Genomic DNA, 16,074 nt, shown 5'->3' with positions numbered 1-16,074 from the left:
CACTTAGATATTGTTTGACAACTGTTAGCAGGTTTGGCATGCTGTCCCGGGAGAGAACCCTGAGCTCGGAGATAGTTGAGCCCAGGGCTCCCGCCTGGTCCATAGAGCATATGAGGGGAGTACGAGATCGGTGGTTCTCGAGAGCTCCCCGTGGTAAAGGAAGAAAGGAGGAGAAGGGGTGGATGGGGGGTTTCTTCGGAAAACGAAGATAAAAGAGTAGTTCTAGCTAGGCTACTTACAGTGAGTTGGGGTTAATCTGATTGGCTAACTAGTGAATGTAGATGAGTGGCCAGCTGCAGTCAATCATATCACGTGCTCCTCTCGAAATTAGTTTGTGAAACTTCACTTAATGTGATTTTTGTTAGCAATCTGTAGCATGCTTTTGGAGACTCTCCTCCACCACCTGTGTACAAATCTTTTTCAGTCATCATACAGTAGGCATCCTTCATCTTCTCATTAGTAACATGCAGTCTACACAGTCTTTCAGTCGTTGTGTGTGAATTTATAATATAGCACAACATGACATGTGACATGACATCCGGTTACGCACCAGCCGACTGAAGGAAAGTTTCTTCCCACAGACTATCAGGCTGATGAACACTTAACACACCCCACACACACTCTTCCATACACCTTACTGCATACCATCAAAATGTAGCATGCACTGCACTTTAACCAATTCATACTTAAAACAATACTACCTACAACTATGTGTACACCTATTCATTGTCTTCTACGTATTGCTGTCAACATTGCCAATTGCACATTGTCTTGTTTTTTTGGGAGTATGCGGTTGTATTTTGCACTGTCTGTATTTTGTATCTGGAGCCAGGACCTAAGCTTTTCACTCATCATAGTACACGTGTTGCTGCTGATGTGACAATAAACGTGATTTGATTGATTTGAAATATATAGTATAATCTGCTGGTTTTAAACATACAGAATAATGGAATATAATTATGTAAACAACCATAACATTACTCTTATCCCAGCCTAAATTGATCGCACAAACAGAACCCAGCAGGACATCAATATGACGTCAGATTGACGTTGTACCCCAATGTCTTGGGACAATGCATTTTGTTTGCAAATGAAAATCAGACGTCAGAACCCAGCGTCACGCCAATGTCGATGTTCGACAGACATTGCACTTTGGTTACTTTCCAAAGCAGCCTAAAAACAACTAAATATCAACGTCTAATGATGTTACAGCTTGACCTTGTATGGATGTTACCATTATGACGTCTATCAGACGCTGGATTTTGGTTGCCATACCGAACGAATAAATTATTTTCATCAGTATTTGACATCAGTATGACGTTGGTTTAAGATGTTGGCTCGATGTTGAATTTTGGTCACTTTCCAACACAACCTAAAATCCACCAAATATGATCATCATTTCACGTCGTTATTTAGATGTCAAAATAACATTGTCCTCAGATGCTGGTGATCTAAATCTAACCTAATAATAACGTCTTATGACACTGTGCCTGCTGGGAAAATAAGAAAAAAGTATGATGATTAATGAAGGAATTAAAAAAAAGGGGGGACGGAGTGGTGGTGGTGGGGGGGGGGGTTCCAGCTACAAAGCAGGTCTTGGACACTTAATAATCAGAGCTGTGTAGCAAAAGACCAAACGCTTAAACATTGTCATTTGCATATTCATTACTATACTAAATCTCTTTGTAGAGTTTTACAGACAGAACTACTGTTTTAAGTTATATTAGTAAAAAGTAGTGGTCACTCACAGCAGAGGGCTTTCTGCAAGCGGCGGCTCTTCATAGCAGTTCGGTATGCGGAGAATCGCACATGGCTCAGATCAGCTACTCATTGAGCACAAAACATAAAGCATGGATGTTAATGTTACAAAGCAGCCTTAGTCATTACATTTTGCCATTTAAACAACACATAAAGGTATAGTTCACCCAGCCTGATCTCACAAAGAAACTTAATCAATGTACATTTTTGTCAGTTTAGTGGCTAATTTGTACAAATTCATACATACGAGTTCAGTCGTATGAAAATGTACGACTTTTGAAAGGAGGCACCAAACCCCGCCCCTAAAACCAACCTTCATTGAGGAATGAGCAAATGTGTGAAAGAGATTGTTCAAATTTCGCCAACCTGATTTCACCAATAGGACATGTTCCTGGATTAACATATATGTTGATCCTGGAACAACATTTCAATTATCCAATCAGAGTTAAGCTTAGGCTTACAGTCAGGGTTATGCACTTCTACATGATTGTTATCCAACTATTATTCCCCTCTGATTTTGGGAATAATTTACAGTTATGGTTGGGTTTAGGGGTAGGGAATAGGTATGGATTACATTTTTGAGCAAAAATTATGTTCCAAGATCAGCATAGATGTTAATCCAGGATGGCGTCGTACTTGGCAAAATCATGACGTGCGCTACAAATTCATAGCAATTAGCCACTAAATCAAAAAGTTACGAATTGGCGTGAGATAGTGTTGAGTTCACCTGAAATTTAAGTTGAAATTTACTCAACCACAAGTGGTTCCAAACGTGTTGCTGAACAAAAAGAAGATAATTTGAAGAATGTGGAAAATTGTAGCAATTAACAGCAAGGTTAATATAGTTCTGCATTCTTAAATTATTTTTTCGAAATTTGCTGTACATTTCAGTTTAGTTTCAGTTCATTTCATTAAGGGTTTTGTTAGTTTTAGTTTAGTTTTTATTTAGCGAACGCATTAGTTTTTTAGTTTTAGTTTTAGTAATTCTAGTTTATCAGAGTTAACAGAATATATCCAGTGTTGACAAACGCAAAGTTTAGTGTTTGCAGAGCTTACATTTACTCCTGTGCAAAACTCTTAGTAATAAAAATAAAATAATTGTTTGAACAATGAACCCAAACCACAAAAGCAATGAATAAAAGTGAAAATGATGAAGAATTCCGACTTCTTCACATTCAATTAAATTCCATTTTTATTTATAAATAACATTTAAAAACAACCGTCTTCACAGAGTCAGTAAAAATTTATTTAATAGAAAAATACAGTATTTACAGTACAGCATGCTGTATTCTGTTTGTTTGTTTTATTTGACACAATTTAAAGCAATATACAAACAAGTCCAATAAGACTGATTCATACACATTTCAAAAACTGTCAAAAATAAAATACATAAAAATAAAACACTGACTTATTTCCTTTGTTCTTATTGATATATAGTTGAACTATACCCAACTGAGCCTGGTTTCTCTCTAGGTGTTTTTTCCTTCACTTTTGTCAATTGCTTTTGGACTTTCAACAGTGAAAATTAAACCACACTGAACTAAACTGAACTGAACTTTAACTCTGAAAACTGAACTTACACAGTTTCAATTTTAGTTTCAATGGTAACCTGCTTTGACACAAGTGCTATAGAAATAAAAATGAATTGAATTGAATTAAACTACAAGACCTACTTTTCGGAAAATTAATAAAAGTTAGAATATGTCTTATAGGATGGTTTTTGTACATAATCTTGCTCTTGGTGGGCGACGCAGTGGTGCAGTGGGTAGCGCTGTCGCCTCACAGCAAGAAGGTCACTGATTCGAATCTCGGCTGGGTCAGTTGGCATTTCTGTGTTGAGTTTGCATGTTCTCCCCGTGTCTGCGTGGGTTTCCTCCGGATGCTCCAGTTTCCCCCAAAATTCCAAAAACATGCACTATAGGGGAATTGGGTTCAAGTTGTTCATAGTGTATGAGTGAATGAGTGTGTATGGATGTTTCCCAGTGACGGGTTGCAGCTGCAAGCTGCGTAAAAAATATGCTGGATAAGTTGGCGGTTCATTCTGCTTATGGCGACCCCAGATTAATAAAGGGACTAAGCCGAAAAGAAAATTAATGGATGAATGAAGTTGGCAGTTCATTCCGCTGTGGCCATCCCAGATTAATAAAGAGACTAAGCCAAAAAGAAAATGAATGAATGAATCAATCTTGCTCTTGACTGATGTGTTTGTCTGTAAAATCACCATCAACAGATATTAGATACAGTGCTTATTAATTCCCATTCATTCATTCATTCATTCATTTTCCTTCTGCTTAGTCTCTTTATTCAACAGGGGTCACCACAGCAGAATGACCCGCCAACTTATCCAGCATATTTTTTCACAGCGAATGCCCTTCCAGCTGCAGCCCAGTACTGGGAAACATCCATACACTCTCACATTCACACTACAGCCAATTTTAGTTTTTTTTTAGAACGACCTTCTTGCTGTGAGGTGACAGTGCTAACCACTGAGCCACCGTGCCGCCCCTCTTATTAATTCTTAAAATGATTATTTATGTTTGTAAGTATTGTATCATTTCCATTTCAGCTTTTCAGTGAAAGTTGTTAGGTTCCTTTAGTTGTATTTTTTTTTACATTTAATTTCAGTTAATGAAAATGTTTTAGTTTTATAACCAATAGTTATACAATCGTTTATAAACTACTCTTAGTTTGCATTTACTAAAATAACCCTGGTAGTCAATAGCTTAAAGTTTCCAACATTCTTCAAAATATCTTCTTTTGTGTTGAAACTCAAACACACCTGGAAAAAATGGGTGAGTAAACGAAGACATAATTTTCGTATTTTGGGTGAACTATGCCTTTAAGACAGAATGCATACTAAACAGTTTGTGCATTTAAGGAGTTGTGAACTACACAGAGAGAATGACAGAACACTTGACACTGACTGACAGGTTAAATTACAGACCCATTGACTGAAATAGTTGTGTCATCTCTGGATGATCCCAGGAGGTGCTCTGCTGCTCATGACTGAAAGGTAATTAATAATAATCTGCATTAATTCTCTTGCAGAAGTCTACCATGGCAACTTCATTTTTGTCTTGCGGAATTCTGAAAATGACAGATAGGTTAGGAATGTTTTGCATACTTAATTTGTTAATCAACAAAATTAACTGCTATTCAAATTGTCGAGGTCAGCAAGACCTGTTTTAATGAAAGAAACTAATGCTTTTGTGCAAGGATGCATTAAATTGTTTTAAAAATGACGCATCTAAACTGAGAATAGAGACATTTATAGTGTTACAAAAGATTTGTTTAAAATAAATGGTATTCACCAAAGAATGCTGGAAAATCATGCGTCAGGTTTTACGTAAACAGGAAGTAATGTTTTTAACATTAATAAATAAATGCCTGAGCTACAATTCTGCATATTAGAATTATTTCTGAACAATCCTTTTATACTGAAAACTGAAGTTATGATTTTTAACAAACAATCTCAGAAATAAAGGTACAAAAGCGGTCACTGGAAACCGTTTCAAATGTTATACACTTTTGTATGCATTTCCTTAAAGTTAGATTAGTACCACAAGGGTCCGTATCAGTAGCTTAAAATTATATATTTGTACATACAGCAGGGAAAATAAGTATTGAATATGTCACCATTTTTCTCTGAAAACATATTTCTAGAGGTGCGGTTGACTTGACATTTTCCCAGGATGTTGGTAACAATCAAAGAAATCCATATATGCAAAGAAAACTGAAGTAATTCATTTACAAATGAAGTTATGTGTAATAACATGAAATGATGCGGGGAAAAAGTATTGAACACATGAAGAAAGGGAGGTGTAGAAAGGCAGTGAAAGCCCAGACAGCAGCTGAAATCTCTCAGTAGTTCTTCAGCAACCCTCTGCCTTTCCTCAGTGTAAATGAATATCAGCTGCTTTAGTCCAACATCTACATTAGCAGAAGGATGAAGATGAACCCAGGGTGGACATTTCAGCAAGACAATGATCCAAAACATAGCCAAGGAACCTCTCAAATGCTTTCAGAGAAAGAAAATAAAGCCGCAGAATGGCTCAGCCAATCACCTGACTTAAATCCAGTAGAAAATACAAAATAAAGCTCAGATTTGATAGACGTGTGTGATTGTCATAAGGTCCTAAGAACAGGACTGCGGGTGTTCATCCTTCCCTCTTCAGCCTTGGAGTTTTTTGTTTTCTTTTCTTTTTATTTATGTATTATTTCACTTAATTTTTGATTAAATATATTTAAGTTGATTTGATTTTCTGGTTTGGATCTTTTTGATTCTAATTCGATTCTGGATTTGGTTTTGTTGCTACTTTCTTGAGCCAGGAGGTTGTAACATGTGTGACTTCATCCTCCACATGAGAGGCCTCTTTAAGCTGCCATCAACAATAAAAGCCTTTTATATAAAGTAATAAATACGTTTCAGTAGTTCAGTAATTTCTCCTTGTGTCATTTCATTCTTAATAAACATAACTCATTTATCAAATTTTTTTTTTGTATTGTTTGGGAAATCTGGTTCAATTCCATGTCAACAGCTGCTTTAGAAATATTATTCTTATGAAAAAACATGACAAGTTCAATACTTATTTCCACCTCTGTAAATAGTTCATATTGTATCTTGTACAAAACTTTGTCTTTTAAAAGGGCACCTACTCAGTGACAGCTTTAGCTTTACCTTTATTTCTGAGAGGGTATGTTAAAAATACAAATTTTAATATTATTTTTAAACAGTACTGTCTGATTAATTGATTTAATTGAATGTATCTTTTTTGAGTATTCAAGACTTTCAAAAAACAATCCCAAACTTTTGAATGACAAGCATTGGGCAGACTGTAAGCATGATACATTTTACTAAGGGTGATTTTGCAACTAGATTTAAATTTGAATAACTTCATTCTGATGCAAAATTAAACTCATGGGAAATCACACAAGTGAACGATGTGTCACAGAAGAGATGAGGAACGCATGAAACAAAACTCACTTGATATAATAAGGGACGCCGTTATGAAAAACAGCTCTCTGCCATGGGAACTGAACAGAATCTGGTTTGGAGATAGAAGGTTTCACAGACGGAAGAAACGGGGGGAGGGGGGTCAGAAAATGTATATTTGTATGTGTATATATATATAGTTAGTTTTGCCATTTTTAATGATCATTTCAGCTTTTTCAACTAGATAAAGATTTTTTTTTAAGTAAATTAAAATAAAATTGTATATTATAGGAAATGTGTCCTGAAAGACCAATTACTGGTCAATGAAATATTTCAAAGTAGAATATAACTCAAATGTTTGGGGTTGGTAAGTGGTTTCAACCGATGGGTTCATTGGTTTTGAAAGTAGTCTCTGATGTTTACCAGGGCTATATACACTACCTGACAAAAGTCTTGTCGTCTATCCAAGTTTTAGGAACAACAAGTAATAACTTGACTTCTGGTTGATCATTTGGTATCAGAAGTGGCTTATATGAAAGGCAAAGGCCTCTAGATTACACTTATTTTACCAAAATTAAATATGATCATGCCTTTGATTGCCTTGAAAGTCTTATCATTTAACATAAATAATGAATATTGTGTGACTCCCATGAGCTTGGAGGACTGCATCCATACATCTCTGCAATGACTCAAATCACTTATTAATAAAGTCATCTGGAATGGCAAAGAAAGCCTTCTTGCAGGACTCCCAGAGTTCATCAAGATTCTTTGGATTCATCTTCAATGCCTCCTCCTTCATCTTACCCCAGACATGCTCAATAATGTTCATGTCTAGTGACTGGGCTGGCCAATCCTGGAGCACCTTGACCTTCTTTGCTTTCAGGAACTTTGATGTGAAGGCTGAAGTATGAGAAAGAGAGCTATCCTGCTAGAATTTGCCCTCTCCTGTGGTTTGTAATGTAATGGGCAGCACAAATGTCTTGATACCTCAGGCTGTTGATGTTGCCATCCACTCTGCAGATCTCTCGCATGCCCCCATACTGAATGTAACCCCAAACCATGATTTTTCTTCACCAAACTTGACTGATTCTGTGAGAATCTTGGGTCCATGCGGGTTCCAGTAGGTCTTCTGCAGTATTTGTGATGATTGGGATGCAGTTCAACAGATGATTCATGGGAAAAATTTACCTTCTGCTACTTTTCCAAATGATCAACTAGAAGTTATTATTGTTGCTCTTACAGCTGAGATCAACGACAAGAGTTTTTTTCAGGTAGTGTTCATTGAATAAAAAAAAAAACAGTAATATTATTACAGTTTTTTTTTTTAAGAAAAACATATATACATATTGTTTTCAGGACCCTTTGAAAAACAGTAAGTTTAAAAAAAGCATTAGCTTGACAAACATTTATGGGTGTGTGTGTGTAAAAGTGCAAAAAACTTTCCTGTCAGCAGTATAATGATGTAATGCATCCTTCACACTGCATTAAAATATTAATTTCTTACCATCTAACTGACCCCAAACTTCCTCACAGTAGTGCTTATTCATTACAGAAATGATTTTAATAGTATTTTATTCATTAACAAAAGTTTTCCAACACTATAAGAGTGATTCAATAAAGTTTCGCCACGCTTACCTGACAAGAAGTCATGCGACAAAAGTCTCCTATTCGTCTGAGAGCATTGTGGATGCTGACTCTCCAAGATGCCCTGGAAAAGATTTGGAAAAAGAAAGAAAATGTTCCCAAACAATCAAGATTGCAGGATTATGCCTACAACAGATGGCAACATCAAAAATGATGCCTAACATCTTACTGTACCATCAAACCTTAATGCGCAGATCGAAATAGACCTCCCCAGCCGCGACATAATGGCGGCTCAGATCAGATGCAAATTACAGTGCTTTAAAGGCTTTTTCATCCAAAGACACAACTAAGCAGGGGGCAGTCTGGGGAAAAATAAAGACATTGTTCGGAGAAAGAAGTCTGGTACTTCAGTTCTGAAATGACCAGACGCTCATTATCCAGCACGCCTGTCTTCAAGAGTCTGTGGAGACACATCTCTGCCAAAACATAATGAGCGGCCTTTTCATCTTGTGTGATAGACAAGGCCATGTCCCAAAAGCACAAACGCCACAACTCCTTCAGTTACATTAATATAACTAGTACATGAATTCCCAAGACGCCCACTTGGGGTGAAAAATATCATTGTTTGAGCTCTGAAAATGAGTTAGCGGCTGCAGGAGTGTGCTTTGATGGCGAAATAAGGCCCGAGAGTGTCATTGGGTTGGTGGAAGCTTAATTATCTATGAGCTCCAGCTGCCCAGATCGATACTGAAGGTCAATATTTCTGCCCACAGGATCCTCAAAACAACACGACAGTCACACACACGTCAAGCAGTGCCGGCGGGATAAAGAAGCAATCAGAATCAAACTGGACTTCCTGTGGGCTGAGTGATACTAATGAGAGATTAAAAATATAATCGATGCTTCAAGGTTAAAAATGGGGTCTGAATGCACATGAATGGATCAGGCATGCTCAATTTATCATTACAACTAGTTAGATTCTGATCTGAAGTTTGCATTTTGATCTTTAAATTCAATTTAGTAAAGTTCAAGTTTATTTGTTTAGCCCTTTTCACCATAATTTTCGTTCCAAAGTGCTTTACAAAAATGTGCAGATTATTACTACATACATCACAGTCATTTGTGCCCACAGAACTGCCGCTCACTGGATATTTTTCTGACCATTCACTGTAAACCCTAGAGACGGTTGTGCATGAAAATCTCAGTAGATCAGCAGTTTCTGAAATGCTCAGACCAGCTCATCTGGCACCAACAACCATGCCCTTTGTTCCCCATTCTGATGCTCGGTTTGAACTGCAGCAGATCATCTTGACCATGTCTACATGCCTAAAGCTACGGTCACACTAGGCTTTGTGTGTGCGAAATTCTGTCGTGCGGCGCTGCGAAAAGGGGCGGGATTAAACAAGATTATTAGACGTTAAAAAAAGCGAGCGATCGCTCCACGTTTTAAATTTCTGTCCAGAAAGGTCATGTTTTGATCCTCAATTGGTCTCACGCAGTCAAGTGATGCGATTTCGCAGGTCAGAGTTCACCAAGCTTGATCCAAGCTTAAATGTATTGAGTTTCTGCCATGTGATTGGCTGATTAGAAATTTATGTTAACAAGCAGTTGGGCAGGTGTACCTAATAAAGAGGCCGAAGAGAGTGTATATACACACATGCATGCAAATTCCTTGATTATTATGCCAAAATGAGAATATAGTTCCTAGCATTTTCTGTCAGTCTTAGTAATTACAAAAGAGTCAAGCTTCATATAGGAACTCATATTTGAGCCAGATGCTAATGGTCTAATCCAATTCAACGATGTATGCTAAGCTAAGCTAAAATTGCTCCCGCTACATCCAGAGATCAGTTCAATGAATTTAAAAATGGTAGAACTCAACTGTTTAACTGTGGAGAAGTTGTAAAAAGAGTCTGTTTCCAAAAAAGTGGAGTGTTCCTTAAAGACTTCAACGCAGCACAAGTTTTTATTCTTTGGAAATGCAGGCAAAGAGGATTTGCCTTCACTGCGCAGTAAACAGCGTCTGTTTTACATATCAACAACATAAATAAACTCTTCCAGTCTCAAATGCAACTATAGTGTCTGACTCTATTTCTCGTACACTTTGATCTTTGAAACTTTGAAGACCTTTTACATTCACAGCCTGCTATATTAGTGAATGCCTGGAAGGCAATATCCAAAAAAACATAACAAAAGCACTTTAATGTGCAAATGAATGACATTTATCTAGCATGCTGATGGATTCATACAGCTTAAAACGTTGGCAATGTGTTTCCAAAAGATGACCAAAGGTGCATTCGCAGTACAAAGTTTCATCAAACTGATGCATTTTATCTCTCCAAAGATCTTGTAATCAAATTTTTGAAATGGCAAAAATTGTAAATATTTCATATCCGGTCATTCGTTCATTCAATTTCTTTTTGGCTTTGTCCCTTTATTAATCTGGGGTTGCCACAGTGGAATGAACCGCCAACTTATCCAGCATATGTTTTATGCAGCGGATGCCCTTCCAGCTGCAACCCATCACTGGGAAACATTCATACACTCTCATTCACACACATACACTACAGTTTACCCAATTCACCTGTACCGCATGTCTTTGGACTTGTGGGGGAAACCAGAGCACCCAGAGGAAACCCACACGAACATGGGGAGAACATGCAAACTCCACACAGAAATGCCAACTGACCCAGCCGAGGCTTGAACCAGCAACCTTCTAGGATATGTATTCTTGATATCAGCAATTTAATTCTTCATATCAACAATCAACATTGTTTATGTCAAAAACTGAATTGTTGATATCAACGATTACACTTATGATATCAAGAATTGAATTTTCACTAGTTAAATGACACCATAGGCTGCCATTCAAATTTAATTGTTGATATTAAGAATACATATCCTGAGAATGAATAGTCAAAACGGCTTGCCATACCTGTTTACAACTAACCCCGCTGTGTCGTGTTTTCCTCAAAACTGGCTAGCAGTCACTGTGTGTTTCTTACACCTTTCAAAATGGTTTCATCTTTTAGCCTAGAAGACGGTTATCAAAACAGTATGAGATTTTACTTACATACTTTCACAGATTTTTTTTAAATAAAAAAATATTGACTATAATAAAAAAATACTTTTATGCTGCAAAAATGGTTTCTCCTGTGTTTCTCATTAAAATTCGCAGAACTTTTTCAATAATGGCAGGAAGACGTCTGCCGACACTGTGGTAAAAGCCACGGAAGCATGCCATGGTTAACCCTAAGCAAATACCTTAAAACTCTCTGTTACATTTTACCTCTTTACTTTGTGCCCTGCGCTCCCCTAAGTCTGATAATATGTTTTCTTCTGCAGAAAGTCTTATTTGTTTTATTTCAGCTAGAATAAAAGCAGTTTTACATTTTTTAAAAACCATTTTAAGGACAATATTATAAGCCCCTTTAAGCTACATATTTTCGATAGTCTACAGAACAAACCATCATGATACAATAACTTGCCTAACTACCCTAACCTGTCTAGTTAAACTAGTTAAGCCTTTAAATGTCACTTTAAGCTGAATACTTGTATCTTGAAAACTTTCTAGTAAAATATTATTTACCGTCATCATGACAAAGATCAAATAAATCAGTCATTAGAAATATAAAATATAATTTTATATTGTGGTGGCAATGCTAACCACTGAGCCACCGTGTCACTGAATCATCTGAAAACTTAATTTTCATATAGTTATAAATAAAAAATATATAGTAAAAATATATATAATACAAATGCATTTAGCAATTTGAGCAACTTTAAATGTGTTTTTCTGAATCTTTCGATTTTTTGGCGCACTCAGATTAAAGATTTTCCAATACTTTATTTTCGGGGAAATAATATAAATATAAAGATTATTTATTCGTCTCTCAAATGATGTATGAATCTCAATTTTGAAAAACTCTCACTATCCTACAACTTAGTCCCTGAATTTTAAAGAACTGCCCTTTCAAGAGTTCGCCCTTAGCTGATGATTGATTATGAAGCGTGTTTGGCATGCTGTCCCAGGAGAGAGCCCTGAGCTTGTGAGATCCTCGAGCCCGGGGCACCCCCCCCCCCCCCCCCCATTGCAGGGCAAGAGGGGAGTCCGAGTTCAGGTAGGTCTCGAGAAGTCCCCCTGCTTGATAATGTTGAAAGTAGAATATGAATGCTATGGAGTGTCTATGCTGTCAATTTAGTTTTGTCAATTTATTTATGTTACATGTTTTTGGGTCTGTGGGAGGAAACCGGAGAGCCCGAGGAAAACCCACGCAAACATGGGGAGAACATGCAAACTCCGCACAGAAATGCCGACTTGGCCAGGTAGTGTCTGAGCCAGTGACATTCTTGCTGTGAGGCAATGATGCTAACCATTATGCCTCCGTGTTGCCCTGACTAGGAAATGGAGGAGTAGGGGTGGAAGGGGGGATTCTTCATGACGAAGATGGCTGAGGTAAGATACTCTGGTTGTTTATAGTGGTTAAGGAGTCGTCTGATTGGTGAATCAGTGTTAGCTAATGTGGACCAGATGCTATCAATCATAAGCGTGTGCTCCTGTCGAAATTAGTTTATAAATAAACTTCACTTATAGATGGTTTACAGTCCAAGTTACTGCATTAATGTTAAAGAGTCTTTAGTGTGAGGAATAGTCACCTCTCTATTGAACACTCACCATATTTTCCACACTGTCCAGCACACAGCTGACCATGCCCTGTTCCTCAGAGGGCCAGTTTTCATTCTCCATCTCCATCAGTCCAAGCTCCAGCTGGTTCATGGCATCCTGGAGGTCCTGAAGTTTGCCCAGAGCCCAGTCGACCTGCTGCTGAAAGCTGACGGTCTGAACGCTGAACAGTTCCCAGATCTGCTTTACCTCACAGACCTGATCCTGAACCGCTTCGGCCAGACGCCGGATCTTCTCTTCCTGGACAGTCTCTGATGAAAGGTGGAAAAATGTGGAGCTTCACGTAAATGACCTCACACATTTAAAAACACAGGTAACACTTTAGTTTAAGTCACGATTTATGCTGTTAACTACCGGCTTATTACCTGCTTACTATTGCAATTTTACCTGTTTTTATTTCATTTATTTTTTTTATTGCTGACACTCATTTGAGGACAATCATACAATATTTCAAGTTTCATTTGGACCTCAGTATGTAACCTTAAATGACATACAATTGACATCCATTATTTATTATCAAAAGAAAAATGTAAAGTGATAAAAAAAGAAATAAATCAAATAAAAATTAGATGAGCAAATAATTAAAATAAAAAAGTGAGTGGAAGAAAGAAAAAAGCAGCAACTACAGTTGCAATCAGAATTATTCAACCCCCTGAATTATTAGCCCCCTGTTTATTTTTTCCCCAATTTCTGTTTAACAGAAAGAAGATTTTTCAACACATTTCTAAACATAATACTTTCATTAACTCATCTATAATAACTGATTTATTTTATCTTTGTCATGATGACAGTAAATAATATTTGACTAGATACTTTTCAAGACACTTCTATACATCTTAAAGTGACATTTAAAGGCTTAACTAGGTTAATTAGGTTAACTAGGTAGGTTAGGGTAATTAGGCAAGTCATTGTATAATGATGCTTTGTTCTGTAGACTATCGAAAAAAATATAGGGGCTAATAATTTTGAACTTAAAATGGTTAATAAAAAATTAATAACTGCTTTTATTCTAGCCTAAATAAAACAAATAAGACTTTCTCTCTCTGTTAAACATTGTTTGGGAAATATTTAAAAAAGAAATAAAAAATTAAAAGGTGGTTGAGTATTTCTGATTGCAACTGTATTTACATCCAGGGTGAGAAGATGTGTCCTAATATAAATCCTTCCAGAATAATCTCAAATGACCACCTTCATTAAACACATACATTAAACAGAATAGATTTCCATATACACACATTAGCATATATTTATCCATCAGCATCTTCTATTTATTTATTGCAACAAAATCAGGTCTTCCTTCTAAAATACTGTTTATTCAACCAATTTCCTCTTTTTCCCCCGGAATGTATCCTTCTTTAAGTTGACTACAGAAGTGATTTTTTCCATTGTATAAATCTCAGTAGTCACATCTATTTAATTATTTAAGGTTGGTCGCACTTGTTTTAGCCATTTGACAACACGGTGGCTCAGTGGTTAGCACTGTCGTCTCACAGCAAGAAGGTTGCTGGTTCGAGTCCTGGCTGGGTCAGTTGGCATTTCTGTGTGGAGTTTGCATGTTCTCCCCGTGTTGGTGTGTGTTTCCTCCGGGTGCTCCGGTTTCCCCTACAGTCCAAAGACTTGCGCTATAGGTGAATTGAATAAACTAAATTGGCCGTAGTGTATGTGTGTGAATGAGTGTGTATGGATGTTTTCCAGTACTAGGTTGCAATTGTAAGGGCATCTGCTGTGTAAAAGATATGCTGGATGAGTTGACGGTTCATTCTGCTGTGGCGAGCCCTGATGAATAAAGGGACTAAGCTGAAGGAAAATGAATGAGTGAATGTTAACACTCATTTGAGTACAATCATACAATATTTTAAGTTACATATGAACCTTCGTATGTGACCTTAAATGACATACATTATTGCCAGGTGTACTATTATCAAATGAAAAATCTAAAGTGATAAAACAATAAATAAATAAAATAAAAATTAGATGAGCAAATAATTAAAATAAGAAGTGGATGAAAGAAAGAAAAAAGCAGCAACTGTATTTACATCCAGGGTGAGAAGATGTGTCCTAAAATAAATCCTTCCAGAATAATCTCAAATGACCACCTTCATTAAACACATGTATTAGACAGAATAGATTTCCATATACACACATTAGCATATATTTATCCATCAGCATCTTCTATTTATTTATTGCAACAAAATCAGGTCTTCCATCTGAAATACTGTTCATTTAACCAATTTCCTCTATTTCCCAGGAATGTATCCTTCTTTAACTTGACTACAGAAGTGATATTTTTTGTTGCATAAATCTCAGTAGTCGCATCTATCCAATTATTTAAGGTTGGTCACTCTTGTTGTAGCCGTTTGCATGCAATATTAGCTGTTTTTAGTAGTTATAAAGTATGATTTTATCCTACATCCCTAATCCTATCCAAAACCTAATCCCAACTACCAGTTTATTAAACGAATAGCCTTAGTTAATAGTTTGTTAACAGTGTGAACTGTGACTCAAAATAAAGTGTTATGAAAACACCATATGGAACTGAAAGTCGTGCACATTCATATACAATAAAATACATGTTTTTTATAAAAATGTTGGATAAAGTAGAATTGTTTCACAATTTAAAATTAAGTATTTACAACCCAGGCTCATTTTGAAAACGTACCCCTATATACATATCTGGAGAGCGCCAAATACGTTCCAGGAGCTATGTTATTTGCAGTTTTTGTTTTTGCTTTTTCAGATCTCAAATTTCTCTCGTTCATGCCATTCACGTCTGCTGTTCTCGCGTAAACCCACCAGAGGCCGCTGTCAACTGACTGACTGACTAAATAGCTGACCCACCCTCCTGCTTCTCTAAACCCAAGCAATAGTGTTTTCAAAAGCACCGACTGACCCGCCCACCCACTTCCCTAAATCAAACTGACAGTTTTCAAAAGCAATCCAGAAAAAGAAAAGCCCTCGCCTGATTTTTACCACATTCTCACCCTGTTATTTACCTGTTTATTTCATTTTTTATCTGCTTTTTGGAAATGTTCTTCACCAGACTCAAACCCCGTCATCGAGGTCATCTCCTCTCTGCGTCTCAAGTCTGCCAACGTACATGGCGAGCTAACTGGAC

At 36.9% G+C, this 16,074-nt stretch overlaps 1 long non-coding RNA gene across 1 annotated transcript; it reads right to left on the bottom strand.

Moving 5' to 3' along the window:
• Positions 1 to 4,705: 4,705 nt before the first annotated feature.
• LOC130244071 (uncharacterized) lies at positions 4,706 to 8,400 on the bottom strand. Its single transcript, XR_008839197.1, has 3 exons — positions 8,327 to 8,400; positions 6,743 to 6,803; positions 4,706 to 4,764 (listed from the first exon to the last, which is right to left on the bottom strand). It is a non-coding gene; the product is annotated as an uncharacterized LOC130244071 (long non-coding RNA).
• Positions 8,401 to 16,074: the final 7,674 nt, after the last annotated feature.

The sequence above is a fragment of the Danio aesculapii genome, chromosome 17 (genome assembly GCF_903798145.1).
Source record: "Danio aesculapii chromosome 17, fDanAes4.1, whole genome shotgun sequence".
Lineage (NCBI taxonomy): Eukaryota > Metazoa > Chordata > Actinopteri > Cypriniformes > Danionidae > Danio > Danio aesculapii.
The sequence above is the reverse complement of the archived record's forward strand: the minus strand, read 5'-3'. Positions and strand labels throughout refer to the sequence as shown.